The sequence below is a fragment of the Mandrillus leucophaeus genome, unplaced genomic scaffold, assembly GCF_000951045.1.
Source record: "Mandrillus leucophaeus isolate KB7577 unplaced genomic scaffold, Mleu.le_1.0 Scaffold321, whole genome shotgun sequence".
In the NCBI taxonomy this organism is placed as follows: Eukaryota; Metazoa; Chordata; class Mammalia; order Primates; family Cercopithecidae; genus Mandrillus; species Mandrillus leucophaeus.
This window is the reverse complement of record NW_012103377.1, coordinates 2,732,853-2,746,141: the sequence shown is the minus strand read 5'-3', so window position 1 is coordinate 2,746,141 and position 13,289 is coordinate 2,732,853. Positions and strand designations below refer to the sequence as shown.

Below are 13,289 nucleotides of genomic sequence, written 5' to 3'. Positions count from 1 at the left end.
TGGTGGGGGATGAGGGGGGCACTGAAAGGTTAAGAAGGCACAAGACAGGAAGGTAAAGATGAAATTCAATCTGATTTCACAGTTTTGCCCTAAGGAATACCCTTAATAGACCCAATGACCTCTTATCAGCCTTAGTTTAGTCCTGTTTTGAAATTAAAGTTAAGAGGGTGGTTAGGATGTTTAATGAGACAGATTGGATGGATGTGATGGAGACTGGTGGAGAAAGATAGAAGAATCCTAGAGGAAAGCAGAGGCTGGTTAATGCCACAACTAGAGCACTAAGCCTGGGAACATTTAAAATTCAATTTCCTTTCTCTTCTTTTGAAAGAAAATTGTCTGTTTAATAGGATATGTTTTAGTATTATACAAAAAAGGAAATAGCTGCTTCTTATAACCTCCTACCAAACCCCTCTAATTATAATTTGGTTTCATAATTATATTAAATCAGGTTGTAATCCCTTAAAACTCAGCACCCTTTACCTGCTAATAGTGCAATCAGTCTAAATGCCATTTATAGTTAGTCTAGAGCTGAAAACAATATTTAAAACCAATTTTCAGTCTCAATTCATGAAAAAATACCATCGCTCTATCTTATTTATAATAAACTCATTCGAGTAGATCCAGGCACAATATAAACAACTGATGGAAAATCCCTAGGAGGTTTTGGCTCATACATTCTGAGCAGACATGCTCTGGAAAACACAGACATTCTCAGAAAACTGCAGTCTGCTGAAAATGCCAGGAGATTTCAGGAGACTGGACTCTTCATTAGGCCTTGGCATCTTTCATTGTTTTTGCATAGGGAATGGTGTCAACACTTTTTATCTGAACATCTGTATGTCCAACTTTTTTCTAATCCTGTTTCAAATGGACAAGATCTTAGGGCACAAGAGAAGATGTGTGCTTGGGACAAAGGTATGTGGATGCTACAAAATGATCCAGATTTTCACCCAAGACAGTGGACTCTTGGTGGGTTAAAAAAGGTGGTCAGGCAGTTTCTATGGAGGTCAGGCAGCATGTGAATGACAGTTCGACGTGATAGAGCAGTGAAAGTACAGAGGCTTTGGAGCTAGGTAGACATGCTTGCATTTTGGCTCTACTATTACAAGCTGTGTTACCTCAGCAAATTTTGTAACCATTCTGAGCTTCAGTTACTTCATCAGAAAAATGGAGAAAAATGTATCTATCTCCAAATGTTGCTAGGATATTTAGATAATACTACATCTTTTCTCCCTTCCTTCCTGCCTTTTTTCATCCTTCCTTCCTCAATTTCTTTCATTCAACAACTATTTATTGAACACTGTGCCAGATGCCATCATTGTGCTGTTGCTGTTCATATTTCCTTGGACCCCTTTTTCATTTTTGTGCACATGAATCCTGGTGTGCTGTTAACTCTCGAAAGCCAGCGTCTATGTTGCATTGTCAAAGATTTGCCCTCAAGCTGACAAAGACCCATTTCACCTGAATAACTAAAAGTGCCTGGAAATTTACATTCCTCTGTGCGCATCCCTTAAAAAATGATTGATAGGTAGGAAGAAATAAATGCTCCAGTCAGTTTCCCCTTATGGGGACCACTCTGAGGTGTGACCTAGACTCTCTCCAGAACTTGCCTATGGGATTGACTCAAAGTTACTATCCTTGGGAATTAATGTACTATCCTTGCTTGATTTCCTTCCCTTCCTAGTCTCATTTCCTTAGATCCCTATTGGTTTCCTGAGAACACCTCCTAATAATTCATTTTCACATGAATCCTTATTTCAGAGTTTGCTTCTGGCAGGCCCACCCCAAGTCACACACCTTTCACATATTCCATATTCTTCTAGGTGCTAGGAATGTATGAACGAGTCAGATATAGTCTTACTCTCATGTTTTATTAACTAGAAACACTGTAGTGAGAACCCATGTTAAATAGGTTCCCACAATAAAGACTGTATTTTAGACATTTTTCAGAATTCTACACTTCTTCTATAGTGGAAAGAATATAGGTTTCAGAGTTACAACTTCTGAATTTGTGTCCCTACTCATTCACATATTAGCTGAAAAACATTGGGTAGCTGCATCTCACTTACTGAGCCTCACTTTTTCCATTTAAATAAGTTTATTAATGCCTGCGCTTCCAGACTCATGGGATTTCTATAGGGAGAACATAGAATACGTAAGAAGCCTTTTGAAATAGGGCACATAACCCAAAATTTATCACTACCTGGAGATGTTACATCAACAACAAACAAGAGCTTTGAAAAATAAAAGTACATTGTGTCATTTTTAAGGAAATGTTACATATTTTATCAGGCATTGCTTTAAAGTTAACTTTAATGTTTTTATCTTTGCTGAATTAAACAAGTGTGATTCGGTAGGGTCAGTACAACATCATAAGCTTGGTATGGTTAACATGAAGATCAGGTTGATGCATAAAACAGGCAATGCTACGGGTGACAGCAAAATGTAAACACACGTCTTGGGGTTCTGCTGAGTGTAAAGCATTGAAAAAAAACAGAGTAAGGAAGCAAGTCCCTTGAAGAATCCCTGCCCCTAACATACCCTACCCACCTACCAGTGCCAGGGAATTAATAGCTGCCTCATGTAACTCCATCTTCTGTGGATGGACTGCCAATCATCCTGTCTCCTTCAATCCTGTAGAAAAATTCCCTTTAACATACTCCATCCTGATGTTAGAGAACCAGGCTCAACACTTTTTTGGGAATCCCTGTGCCTACATGATATTGCTTCTGGAAGCTAAAGCCCTGAGATGACTGATTTGCGTTTTCCAGAGTTAATTATGTCCACAAATAATTTTGATGGTAAAATCCAAAGTGGGTTAAGCAAAAGGAGGTATTTCTTGAACAGACACAAGGATATCTCCAAGATCTTAAGGGCAATACCTACAATCAGGCCTCAGTAGGGACTGGAAACAGGACCTGGAAAGTCAACATAATTCAAGGCAGACCTCTCCTATCTGTATTCATATCTCTCTTTGGAGTATATGGTCTTTTATATCTTCTAATCTCTATTAGTGGCTTCATTTTTTTTTTTTTATTCCTCAAGGCTGATTCTTCTGCCATGTTTATGTATGGAATGTCATAGCTGCCTCTAAATGGTGGCCTTTAGTCAAGTTTCTATCAGTTTATAAGATGATTGCCTATAGGTAGTTTTACTGACCTTTCTGTGTCCCAATACCAAATGATGAAAGACTTTTTTTTTTTTTCTGACAGTATAGATTCTGAATTGGTTTTTCTGAGTTAAGTATCTACTTTTGGTCTAATTAGCTGTGGTCAACAAGTGGTGGAGACATGGCAATGACGTGGCTTCAGGGTCTCACTTCTCAGGGGGAGGAGGATTGATGAAGTGGAGCTCAGAATGGGCATATACTCTGAAACATTTACTACAGTGATTCATGTGTATTTCTTAGGTTGCTAGCTATGTTTCTACCACCCACGTTTATTTAGTTCTCAGAAGAAAAATCCCCACAAGCCAAGCAGCCAAAGACAAGCTTGACAGAACCATCTGGACTCCACAAAATTTGACATCATATTGGCTTACCTTAAACCCATTCTTTTGAAACTTATGGTCTTTTGACAGTTGGTTCCCAAGCAAGGAGGACTACATTTATATACGAAAGGGTACTATTAAGGCCTTTTACTAATATAGAATCTTTGATTATTCTGGTATATTTTTCAAAGGGATTTCTAAAAACTTTTATTTCATTAGATTCTTGGTATATTCCTGTGAATTTTGGTGGGGAACCCATTTCAGTGAAGAATGAACAAGCCTGCATTGCTGTCAACTATTTCATCAGCACGGAAATTGGCCTCATTCAAGCTGAGATGGGCTTGAATTTCTACAATCCGATGCGTGTTTTATGGCTAAAGTAAAATGAGATATAAAGGAGAAAAGAAGGAGAAAGAGAATCTGCTTTTGTGGCTCCAACAGATCTTTCCAGTTTGTTTTCTCATAAAGCCCTCTGGGCAGGGGGCAGGGGGGTGCGGGCGGGTGGGGAACACTATTCCTTTCCAGCAAGCTGCACTTGCAAGAAGCTATGGGAAGTTATTATTCTCCACCAGAATGCTGCTGCTTCAAAAGATTATTCCAATCTTACAAGACAGCTAAGCTCTTTTGTCTTCACAGAAAGGAGCCTATAGACCTGGAACCCAGCAGACGTGGTCATTTTAAAGAGCTTGGAAACTTTCAGGTGGGTTGAGATGTGACTGGGCTGTGGGCAGGACCGTGGAATCAGCCATCCACATCATTCAGTTTTGGGAGTGGAGAGACTTTCTTACTTAAATCAAGGCTTTAAAATACAACATTTCCCACCTCAGGCAAAGCTTGGATAAAGTAGAGGTGCTTTTTTGTGGCTTTGAAATAAACATTAAACTCTGATAATTTTCTCCTAGGTATGGTGACTCTTGCTCGTACTCTCATGAGGGCAGACCTGTGGAGACCAGAGGTGAACAGATTTTGGAATCAGGGGTCAGAACTGGGCTTGTCCTGCCAAAGCTTGCATGGAATTTGTCATGCTTGTCAGCGAGCTATTTCAGTAGAAGGCTGGATCCTTTCCATCTGCCACTCCAGGTCCACCTTCTGCTTTTTTCCATCCTGCTCTGTCCTAGCAGGTTGATTCTTATTAGTCTGCTCCTATGGGTTCCCTTACTTTTTAGCTCCTAGTTGATTTTGGTCAGTGAAGCCCCAGGAAGAGCTAGGTAGGTAGGAGGAGAGGAGAATGAGATCAGGGTTTTTATTCCCTCATCTCCCTCCCTGCCCAGTCATTGTGGGTTGACTGCCTCTACTGAAGGCTACAACTCCTATTAGATTGCCTGTGCCCTTGTCTTTTCAGGCATGAGAGTCGTAACAGCTCCTTTATATGCTATTCCCAGAATACTTGATTATCTATTGTTGGGTTCCTTTTAATAGTCCTTCGTTAAACTCATACCATTTGAATGTGCCCATCTCTTTACTGCCAATGCTCACCTCTCAGGGGAGGAGGATTGATGGGTTCCTCTCACCAGATCTGCTTCCAGCACTCTAACCTGCTTCATGTTCAGACAAGAAAGTCAACCAATGTGATATTTTTTTCAGGAATACTGGAAGGATGTTCTGCAAAAAATACCTTCTATGCCCCACTTCCCTTGTAATGTCTTTATTAGGAGATTAAATCTTTCATTCTATTTAGAGATAAGGTTTTAATTGCAAAGATCCTTAGGAGAGGCATCATATCCCATTCAATAGTTTAAGAATAATTGAGAGGATTAACATTAGGTGCTAGACATTGAGAACAAAAAGGTTGTCTCTGATCTCAAGGAGTTTATACTGTAGGCCAATAATTGATACTAAATTCTTTCTTGGGGATTCAGGGGATCATGGCAGACGGGAGGCAGGACTAGATTGCAGCTCCAGACAGACCAGCATGCGGAGGCTTGCACTGTGAATTTTAGCTCCAGATCCACTGCAAGAAGAAACCAGCAATCCCAAGAAGACCCATAGACCCTCTGAAGGAAAATGGACTGCTCCTGCAGGGCCCGAGAGACACCCCAAATACTGTGAGCGCCCCAGTTGTGGAGATGGGAAAGGGAGACTGCCTCTCCCAAATACACACCCCCACTGGAGAAGCTGAAGATCTGTTTGCAGGAGAAGTTTCCGACTTTACCTGGAGCTGAGTCAAGTTAGAGAGAGGAGTGAAATACAAGGGTAGAGGAAGCAGCAGAAAGGCCCTGGGAGCTCACTGGGTCCCCAAGCAGCCCATTCCTGCCTGGCACCACAGGGATCCATTGGGAGGGTGGCCAGAGGAACAGGGGGTAAAACTCCACAGGGGGAAAGAATTCTCTAGCTGAACTTTGTAACAATTTGAACGAGAGGAGAAGCCTCCTGGCCAGAATTCGGGGCAGGGCACAAATTGGGTATGCAGACTTCACAGGCAGAGGAAGAACTAAAGCCCTTTTCTCTCACAGCTGGGAGGCAGATAGCCTGGGGCAAGTTTTCAAACCCATCTTGCCCTCCACCTGGAAATAGACTTGGGGCTGTTGGTGGGGGGTGCAGTGGGAGTGAGACTGGCCCTTCAGTTTGCTTGGGAGCTGCATGAGGCCTGTGACTGTTGGCTTTCCCCCACATCCCTGATAACCTGCATGACTCAGCAGAGGCAGCCATAGTCCTCCTAGGTACACAACTCCAGTGGCCTGGGGATCTAACCCCCTTCCCCCACAGCAGCTGCAGCAAGACCCACCCAAGGAGAGTCTGAGCTCAGACACGCCTAGCCCTGCCTCTACATGATGATCCTTCCCTATCCACCCTGGTAGTGGAAAGCAAAGGGCACATAATCTTGGGAGTTCTAGGGCCCCAACTACTGCTGGTTCCTCTCCACACTACTACAGCTGATGCTTTCTGGAAAGCGCCACCTCCTGGCAGGAGGCCAACCAGCACAAAAATAGAGCATTAAACCACTAAAGCTAAGGAACCTCACGGAGTCCATTACACCCTCCACCACCTCCACTGGAACAGGTGCTGGCTGAGAGATCCATAGACGGTTCGCATCACAGGATTCTGCGCAGACAAACCCTGGTACCAGCCCGGAGTCAGGTAGACTTGCTGGCTGGCTAGACCCAGAAGAGAGACAACAATCACTGCAGTTCAGTTCACAGGAAGCCACATCTATAGGAAAAGAGAGAGAGTACTACATCAAGGGAACACCCCATGGGACAAAAGAATCTGAACAACAGCCTTCAGCCCTAGACCTTCCCTCTGACAGAGCCTACCCAAATGAGAAGGAACCAGAAAACACGTTCCTGAATTCCAGAAAGAATTCAGGAGGTTAGTTATTAAGCTAATTAGGGAGGGACCAGAGAAAGGTGAAGCCCAAAGCAAGGAAATCCAAAAAATGATACAAGAAGTAAAGGGAGAAATATTCATGGAAATAGACAGCTTAAGGAAAAATAAAAAATAAAAATTCAGAAAACTGTTGACAGACTTTTAGAAATGCAAAATGCTCTGGAAAGTCTCAGTAATAGAATTGAACAAGTAGAACAAATAAATTCAGAGCTTGAAGACAAGATCTTCGAATTAACCCAATCCAACAAAAAAAAAAGAGTAAGAAAATACGAACAAAGCCTCCAAGAAGTCTGGGATTATGTTAAATGACCAAACCTAAGAACAATCGATGTACCTGAGAAAGAAGAGAATTCTGAAAGCCTGAAAAACATATTTGGGGGAATAATCAAGGAAAACTTCCCTGGCCTTGCAAGAGACCTAGACATCCAAATACAAGAAGCACAAAGATATCTTCACCTGGGCACACTGTCATCAGGTTATCCAAATTTAAGACGAAGGAAAGAATCTAGAGCTGTGAGACAGAAGCACCAGGTAACCTGTAAAGGAAATCCTATCAGATTAACAGCAGATTTCTCAGCAGAAACTTAATAAGCAAGAAGGGATTGGGGACCTATCTTCAGCTTCCTCAAACAAAACAAGTATCAGCCAAAAATTTTGTATCCGGTGAACCTGAGTAACGTACATGGAGGAAAGATACAGTCGTTTTCAGACAAACAAATGCTGAGAGAATTCACCATTACCAAACCACCACTACAAGAACTGCTAAAAGCAGTTCTATATCTTGAAACAAATCCTGTAAACACATCAAGACAGAACCTCTTTAAAGCATAAATAACACAGGGCCTATAAAATGAAAATATAAAAGCAAAAAACAAAAAACAAAAAACCAAAGTACACAGGCAACAAAGAGCACAATGGAAGCAATGGTACTTCACATTTCAATACTATCATTGAATGTAAATGGCCTAAATGCTCCACTTAAAAGACACAGAACTGCAGAATGGATAAGAACTCACCAACCATCTGCTGCCTCGGGAGACTCACCTAACACATAAGGACTCACATAAACTTAAAGTAAAGGGGTAGAAAAAGGGCTTTCATGCAAATGGACACCAAAAGCAACCAGGGGTAGCTATTCTTATATCATACAAAACAAACTTTAAAGTGGGCAAATTCAGGCTCTCCGGCACTGTAGTGGTAGTCGCTGGACCAAGTTAGAGGCCAACTGAGAAGTCTTCATGCCTCAGATTTGGTGACCTACAGAATGCTTCAATATCCATATTTTTGTGGAATGTATAAAGAATATCTTTCATGTTGGTTGGAACCTGGCATACCTAATTTAGGTGTCTGGCCAGAAAGCATACACACTGCAGCAGAATAATAAAAAGAATATGAAGCCCAGGAGCAAACAGATCAAACACAAGCCCGGGATTTAAACAGATCTCAAGATAGAGATTTTGAAACTATGGCTAAATTACATATTCCAGTAATGGTGGATGAAGTTGTTCATTGTTGGTCACCACAAAAAGGACAGGCTTTTCTAGATATGACATTTGGTTCAGGAGGGCACATAAAAGCCATTCTACAGAAGGAGTCAGATATTGATATTGTTCTGTATGCCTTGGACAGAGACACAACAGCTTATGCATTAGCTGAACATCTTTCAGAGTTGTATCCTAAACAAATCTGAGATATGCTGGGCCAGTTCAGCCAGGATGAAGCCTTATTAATGAAAACTGAAGTGCAGCCAGGGACTTTTGATGGAGTTCTTATGGATCTTGGGTGTTCCTCCATGCAACTTGATACTCCCAAAAGAGGTTTTTCCCTTCAGAAAGACGGCCCCTTAGACATGAGGATGGATGCTGGCAGGTACCTTGACATGCCCACTGCTGCTAATGTTGGGAATGCTTTAGATCATCAGGCACTTGCATCTATCCTAAGAAAATATGGGGAGGAGAAGCATGCCAAGAAAATCGCTCCAGCACGCAGCATCTACCCCATCACCAGAACTGAGCAGCTTGCCAGCATCATTGCAGGAGCAATTCCTCCCTCTGCTATTTATGCAGGAAAAGACTTGCTACAGCGATCTACTCATATTGCCACCAAGACTTTCCAGGCTCTTCGCATATTTGTGAACAATGAGCTCAATGAACTCTACATAGGACTGAAGACAGTTCAGAAGTTTCGGAGACCTGGTGGTCGCCTTGTTGCCCTCTCCTTCCATTCACTAGAGGATCGCATCGTCAAAAGATTTTTGCTTGGAATAAGCATGACAGAAAAGTTTAACCTAAGTGTTAGACAGCAAGTGATGAAAACATTGTAACTGGGTTCAGATCATGAAAACATGGAAGAATTCTCTATGAGAAGAGCTCCTTTAAGGTGGGAATTGATACACAAGAAGGTACTCAGTCCACAAGATCAGGATGTACAAGATAACCCCAGAGGGTGCTCAGCCAAGCTTAGAGGAACTATCAAATTATAAGGCACCATCATCTTATTCTTCAAAAATTTTTTTCTCACAATTTCTCTCATCTTTACTCGTGTTATGTTCCTGAATGTCTTGATACAGGTTTAAGTGTGGGACAGTCTGAAAATTGATAGCATTTAGCATTTTTTTTTCCCTCAAAAAGAAACTGTAGGAAATATTACCATGACAGAGAAAGTTCCACTCAGGGAGCAGAAGCATGTCAAGACTGGAAAAATGCTTTAATCTCTGCATCATATTGGACTCTTGAAATGCAATCCTTCCTCTGGCCAGGGAATTTTGTTTAAATAATACTATGTTGTATTTATCTAAATATGTAAACTCAACCTGTCAAATCATACCTGCATGTCCTAAATTTTGAACTTAGATATTCCAATTTGCAACAGCCTTTGTCTGGCTCAAATAATGATGATTATGGATGAATTTTAATGTCCCTACTTGTGAATAATTACTATAGCTTTCTCAAATGTAGGCTTTTTACAAATTTTAAATTTTAAAATATTAGTTTAAATATGTGTTCTGACAAAATTTCATTTTTCAAATTATAGTCTATTATTTTCAAGGGATTTTTCAGTATGATATGGGCCATTTTGTTCATATATAGCCAAGTGAAAATGTAAAATTCTTACAAAGAATTATTTCACAAAACTTAACTTTCATGTCAATTGTATTTATTTTAATAATAGCTCACAATGCCTTTAGCAAGTAATAAAGTCTCTTATTAGAATCTTGTATTTTTTAATTAAGCTAATCAAAATAACTCAGTCAAGTCTACTTGAAATAGAAAACTATTTACCATAGTAAAATCAATGCTTCCTTAATGGTGTTACAAAGATATGCTAACTGTAACAAGGGTAAAAGTTTATTCAAAAAAGAGTACTTGGTAGAAGATTCTTTAACAAATTGATGAGACTGATTCATAATTCACATGTCAACTTTTTATATGTAATATATACTTCTAATTTATTCAGTTATTCAGCAATAACTGAAAGCAAAGTAAAAATGCAAAATCAAGCAAGTACTGAACTTGTCATTAGAAAAGTAAAGGTAAGTACAACATACATGGCCCACAGTCCACATCCTATAGAGTTTAGTAGAGGAAAATTATGTTAGATATAATCACAAAAATCACTATAAATTGGACACAGTGGCAAACACTACAAACGAGTCGTACACGGTACTATAAGAGCATCTAGTAGGGATTTTATCTGTTGTCAGAAACCAGGTATGAGAACATAATACTTGAATTGTGACCCGAAGGATGAGTTGGAGATAATTAGTCAAAGGGCACATGGGGTATGGAAGGGGACATGTTGATTAACGGTACATATAAATAAATATTCTCTTAAATAGTTATCCTTGAAATCATATTTATACCAATTTGCTCAGTAAACTTCTTTCAAATACAGAAAAAAGATTCTCCATTATGGTTACAAATTTTAAGTTGGTGGGAATGAAATATCAGCATAACTGTATGGGCAAAATAGATAAGAATTAAATACATGAATTTACCTCAGACTTATTTTACTACCTCTATAATATTTAACTTTAGTACCCAGGCTTGTTTACTACTTCTGCTTTACAGGCTTTATTTAAATCTGAACAATCCTACAGGGAAATCAGAATTAGAAAAAAAAAAAAAATCTGGAGAACAATATGCTTCAAATAGAAACAAGAGAATGCAATTAGGTTAATTCCCTGAATCCTACTTGAACAATGTATAAATTTCTCTTTGCATGTAACACATATTTGTGAATGAGACATATTCCCCAAAAATTCTTATCCCTGTATGTGACTGGAAAATAAAAGATCACATCTGTATATTCAACAATCATTCATCTATTTCATAAGTCATTTTTTCATCCTGTATAGTGTGGGATTTTTTATGTTAAATAGATACTGAATGCACTGGGTTGAACAGTGTCCCCCCAAAATTCACGTACTTCCTAGAGCCTCAGAATGTGACCTTATTTGGAAATACTGTCATTGGGGTTGTAAGTAGCTAAGATGAGGTCATACTGGAGCAGGGCAGGCCCTTAATCCAACATGACTGGTGTTCCTTATAAGAGAAGATATGGCCAGTGTGACAGCTCACGCCTGTAATCCCAGCACTCTGGGAGGCCAAGCTGGGTGAATAGCTTGAGGTACAGGAGTTCAAGACCAGCCTGGCCAATATGACAAAAACTCATCTCTACTAAAAATACCAGTTAATTTTTATTAGCCAGGCATGGTGATGTGTGCCTGTAATGTCAGCTACCCAGGAGGCTGAGGCACAAGAATCACTAGAATCCGGGAGGTGGAGGTTGCAGTGACCTGAGATTGTGCCACTGCACTCCAGTCTGAGCAAGAGAACGAGACTCTGTCTCAAAAAAAAAAAAAAAAAAAAAAAAAAGGAAAATAAAAAGAAGAGAAGATAGAGACACAGGAGAGAGAATGCCACATGAAGCTAGAGCACAGATTGGAGTGATACATCATGGCAACCATCAGAAGATAGAAAAAATGCATGGAATAGATTCTCCCTCAGAGTTCCAGGAGTTGCCAACCCTGCTAACATGATTTTGCACTTCTAGCCTCCAGAATGGTGACAGAATATATTTCTGCTCTTTTAAGGTACCCAGTTTGTGGTAATTTGTTATAGCAATCCTAGGAAACTAATACTCTGACAGAAAAAAAAAATCTTTAATAATATGCGTGAGAAAAATCCTTCAATAAACACAAAATTGGTTTCAAAATGTTTTCATGTAAAAATAGATTAACTTTTCTGTAACTAGGCTGTGTTTTATAGTCATTCTTGCCTGCTTCCTAGTCTTTGTTGTAGGATGCATAATAAGATACATGAATGAGCTTTAAATAGTTAACTTTGGAGAACGGTTCTGAGAAGTTCATACGGTACACAGAAATAAAAGCTGATGTTACAATGAATGTGCATTACTTTTCTAATAAAATATTTCTGAATCTCAAAAACACACACACACACACACAAAACTTTAAAGCAACAGTGGTTAAAAGAGACAAAGAGGGACAGTATATAATGGTAAAAGGCCTTGCCCAACAGGAAAATAGCATAATCCCAAACATATATGCACCTAACACCAGAGCTCCCAAAGTTATAAAACAATTACTAATAAACCTAAGAAATGAGATAGACAGCAACACAATAGTAGCGGTGGGCTTTAATACTCCACTGACAGCACGAGACAGGTCATCAAGACAGACAGTCAACAAAGAAACAATGGATTTAAACTATACCTTGGAAGAAATGGACTTAACAGATATATATAGAACATTTCACCCAACAACTGCAGAATACACATTCTATTCAACAGTGCATGGAACTTTCTCCAAGACAGAGCATATATTGGGCCATAAAAAGAGCCTCAATAAATTTAAGAAAATTGAAATCGTAACAAGAACTCTCTCAGACCACAGTGGAATAAAACTGGAAATCAACTTCAAAAGGAACCTTCAAAACCATGCAAATACATGGAAATTAAATAACCTGCTCCTGAATGAGCATTGGGTCAAAAACGAAATCAAGATGGAAATTTAAAAATTCTTCGAACTGAATGACAAAAATGACATAACCTATCAAAACCTCTGGGATACAGACAAGGTGGTGCTGAAAGGAAAGTTCATAGCCCGAAATGCCTACATCAAAAAGTCTGGAAGAGCACAAACAGACAATCTAAGGCTAGGGAACTAGAGAACTTAAGGAACCAGAGAAACAAGAAAAAAACCCAAACCCAGCAGAAGAAAGGAAATAACCAAGATCAGAACAGAACTGAATGAAATTGAAACAAACAAACAAACAAACAATACAAAAGATAAATGAAACAAAAGGCTGGTTATTTGAAAAGATAAATAAAATTAATAGACCATTAGCAAGAATAACCAAGAAAAGAAGAGAGAAAATCCATATAACCTCACTAAGAAACTAAACAGGAGACAACCTAAGGTCACACCTTAAGGAACTAGAGAAACAAGAACA

General features: G+C 39.5%; 1 long non-coding RNA gene and 1 pseudogene across 1 annotated transcript in view; both read left to right on the top strand.

Moving 5' to 3' along the window:
* Nucleotides 1–684: 684 nt before the first annotated feature.
* The window catches only part of LOC105545201, a 60,860-nt gene continuing 48,255 nt past the window's right edge, over nt 685–13,289 (top strand). Inside the window, exon 1 of the long non-coding RNA XR_001006885.1 lies at nt 685–915. This is a non-coding gene — a long non-coding RNA (uncharacterized LOC105545201). The remainder of the gene's footprint in view (nt 916–13,289) is intronic.
* On the top strand, nt 8,081–9,298 carry LOC105545200 (annotated as a pseudogene).